Source organism: Panthera pardus, unplaced genomic scaffold, assembly GCF_024362965.1.
Source record: "Panthera pardus isolate Hobbes unplaced genomic scaffold, ASM2436296v1 HiC_scaffold_16, whole genome shotgun sequence".
Lineage (NCBI taxonomy): Eukaryota > Metazoa > Chordata > Mammalia > Carnivora > Felidae > Panthera > Panthera pardus.
Window position 1 is genome coordinate 37,661,668 of NW_026526721.1, and position 4,475 is coordinate 37,666,142.

The following is a 4,475-nucleotide window of genomic DNA, read 5'->3' on the forward strand; positions in this document are numbered from 1 at the left end:
TTAGTGATACAGTATTTGCCTCTTAGGAAAATTAAATTACTAACCGGTAATTATAGTTCTCTGAATGTAATATTCTCAGTGGATTTATATTAACTATCTTGGGGCATTTTGACATAAGTTCTGAACAATTATATCTTAAATTTGTCTAGTATCTTTCTGTAAAGGCACTCCTTTATTTTTCCTTCCCAGCTGTCTTGTGAAGTAGATTCACTTAACCCAGATATAGTTCTTTAAGGCACAGGAATTTTGAAATATAGGCCCAGGTTCATAATGTCATTTATAGAGCTGGCATTAAAATTAGTGCCTGATAACTCTTAGTGAATCTCTACTCCTTTACGTTGAGTCTGACTTTGTATTTGCTTAATTATGTAGCAAAGCAATGTAAATGGAATGTACTAATCCTTAGAAGACAGTAATTTTAAATACCCCTTACCCAAACTAACACGTGTGGTAATTTTTAAGCATTTAATTCAGTATGACATTTTATATATTAAACTGTGGATTACTTATTAAAATACATTGTAAAAATTGTATATAGCATAGAAATTCAATTATTCTGTAATGAGATAGAAAGCATAATATATGAGAATCTCTAGATTCTATGGCAAAAATATTGAAACATAATTGCCCTATTCACAGGCATATGAACAATAAAAAGTACCCTTTGAGGAATCATAAATAGTAAAATACATATTTCTAACGAATCAAATTTTTCTATAGTATAATATAGCTAAGGGGGAAGTAATGGCTTTGTGAAAATAGTAAGACCATTAGTCTTAATATACAGCTGTTTCAGGGAAATTTTTAAAAGCTTAAAATCTTCTAAATTCCAAATGTTTGCTTACTGTTACCAAGTCAAAATATATTTTCTTCCATTTATATACAAATCTGTAAGTTAAATATTATTTGAAAACAAAACAACAGCAACTACAAAAACATGAGCTCACTCATCAATAGAGGTAGGAGTACTGACGAATGCCATTATTTTAGATACTTGGATGGTAAAAATACCAATCATGCACTGGGTTTTATCCTCATTTTTCTAGAGCAACATTCAATCTATTTTGATTTTATAGAATAAAATTAAAATAGATTTATTTACTTATGCAATCATCTGGAAACAAATGTTCAGTTTAGAGGAAAAATATTTAGTAACTAAATATTCTGAAGCAGATTTTCACACTGTTGAAGCATGCCTTAGTTTACTCAAAAATAGAAATTAAATCACTAACCGATAATTATAGCAATTATTATTGCCTGATAAGAAATAATTATTTCCTAAAGCTTTTCCCAATATATGTGAAGCTGTGAGGTTAACTTTTATTTTTCAAATGAATATTACTGTTTCTTTTTTTAAAAAGAATGGATAATTTCAAAAGACTGCAAAATAAAGCTTGACTTTCCTATAAAAGTTTTGAAACTTATGGGGTAATTAGAGGACCTTTCCCTCTAATAATGAATTATTAGGTGGAAAAATATAGTATAAATTCAAATGAAAATGCCCAGCTCTAAATTCCTTTTCAAAATTGGGAAATATTTATTATATGATCACTAGAGATGGTTATTTCACATTATTTTTACTTGATTGGAACAGAAATAGACAAGAAAATGGGTATACAATCAGCTGTGAAAAGTTCTACCAAGGATTAGGCTGCTTTTCTCATGGAGCTTGGAGACTAAACACTGCAATGCACTAAGATCAAATGGAACCTTTCTATTAGGACATAAAAGTGATAATGTTAACTGTAAAGTTATTTCCAAAAGCATTATAATGTGCATAATTTTCTATATTGTCGGTTTTTTTAAGTTTATTTATTTATTCTGAGAGAGAGACAGCACAAGCATGGGTGGGACAGAGAGAGAGGGAAAGATAGGATCCCAAGCTAACTCCATGCTCTCAGCACAGAGCCTGACAGGGGGCTTGAACTCATGAACCATGAGATCATGTTCTGAGCCAAGATCAAGAGTCAATCACTTAATTGATTGAGCACCAGGCACCGTATATTGTCATGTTTTTATAACATTATTGATAATGCCCACATAGTATTCAAGTGAATATATATATAATTTTAACATTCAGGGTTTTTTTTTTTTTTTCTAATTTTTTACCATTTATATAGTATTTGAGAAATATAATTCAGGCATTTAAAAACACATTTTATTTTATGAATCGAAACAAAATTCATACTGATTTATTTGGTTTTCTTTAAAACACATCTTTTGCTTAAATTTTATCTAATCTGTAAATTTGCCTTGGTGGTGCTGATGCCCAAGTCATCATTTTCTTTCTTTACTATCTTAATCATATTTTGGGGCTCCATGTAAGTGTGCTATAGATTCTGAATAAGGTTGAATGAATATATCTCACATCACTTTCAACACAACCTGAGTTTTTCTTTTGTAAAAGTCATCACATTCATCCTTCTTTGTATTACTCATTGAAATATTAGATACACAAAGTGAAATTCCATGCTAATTATCTGGCATATAGTAGGCATTTAATACATATTTGAAAAGCCAATAAACAAATATAACAGTTCTAGCACTTATTCCATAACTGCTGAATTTTAGTAAAATTTTATTATATTTTCATTTCACTTAAACTTGCGTCCATGGATCTATGCTTATTTACATAATTATGCTTTTAAGAGTTCCGTTCTTAGTTCAATCCTCATACTAAATTAAATGTATTATCTGAAAAATAATTTTTACATAGACAAAATAACGTTTTGAAACTTAAGCAACCTTTTATCACTCTTTGTAAGGATTATAATGTAAGATGATGAAAGATGATTTCCCTGTAGGAAGTAAAACGTCTCACTATTCATATTTTTCTGTGAAAACCACCAAAAGAATTTTGAAATAAGATTGCGAAAAACATATAATGATTTTCAGTGTATTGAGAAAACAGTTCATCAAGTAAGACTATAATAGTACTATTTTATCGTGGAAACTTTTTCTTTTTGTCAGTATTATTCATTCACAGAAAGTATTGAGCAAATTATATTTCTTTGCCATAGAGAACTCAAAAGATGTTTTCTCCTGTGCTGATAATATAGTATCATTGTCAGAGACTAAGAACCCTCAAAAGAAAAATGGCCCTACCATCTAACTACTGTCAGAGAAAGTAGTTCAAGACTGACTACTTTAAATTAAAGTTAAATTAAACAACATTTTTAAATTAAATTTAAAATTAAAACAACATTTTTAGCTCTGCTCTGCTATTGTATTGGCATCCTTCCAACATCTCCATGCATGGGTCAAATTATTTATTTACCTAGGAGTAAATTTTACAAACACCTTACCCTGAAGAAGCCTTTGATAGTAAGTTACGCTGCAGAAAATTACATGTGTCCTTGATAAAACATTGTGACTTTTCAATGTATCTGATGGTAGATTGATAACATCCGTTTAAAAAAAAAAAATAGGGGAAATGCTTTGTGCCCTTTCTCTGCAGTGCTGAACTTTGAGGCTTGGTATATTTGTTTGCCCTTATGTTGGATGGAACTGACCCAGATGTGCTTTTAGAGAAAAAAAATCTTGGCTTGGGCATTTCTCACTAATCCCACTTACATGAACAAGTTGAGTGTTTAATCACAAGTTTTGTCTAAGTGTCTTTATATAACAGAGTTGAATTTTAATGCTATTTCCTGCTACCAAGACCATAAGAGTTAATAAACCTGCTATAATTTGGTAAACAATATGCCTATTTTACTCAAGTTTCGAAAGCCTGGACCTTCTGAGCAGAAAATTCATTTCTCTGGATAATCAAATTTTTGTGCTTAGACCAAGCCAGCTTTCTAGAGTGGGGACCTTAGATGACAAGGTTTTGGTCCCTGAACTATTTTTTTTTTCCAATGGTCTTTTAAAAAATACACATAAAATATGTTGGCAAACATTTGTGAAGCTAATAAGCTAAGGTTACAGTTTTTTTCTTTCAAACAAAATTATGCTTGCCATCTTCCACTATATTGTTGAATGGCTCCTTGAGTCTATATAGACACATTAGGTGCTTTACACCCTAATTCTTAACTTGAATAGCCTCAAAATGTGGTCCAAAATAAATCAGCCAACATCACTGAAATATATTGAGTCTGGAAAGTTTTTGAGAGTGACTACTGGCTTCATGATAATTAAAAGCTACAAGGTTGCAGAGATTTTTCTATTAAAAATGGAATATTTCTTCATATGTGTTGTATTTTTAAGGGCTTCTTGTTATCTAGCACAACATGATAGAATGACAAATTTCATAGGAATAGAATAATGGGTATCTTTATACATATATGCAGTCAAAAATAGCTTTTCTCATTTAAAGCGCTTTATAGACACTAAATAATCCTTCTGACCTTCCACCGAAGTAAGCATTGTAATCCTTATTATAGAGATGAGACACAGAAAGGTTTATCTACTTGCTTATTGACACATAACTGTAGAGGTGGAACTCGGATTAATCATCTATATTTGGTTCTTATTCA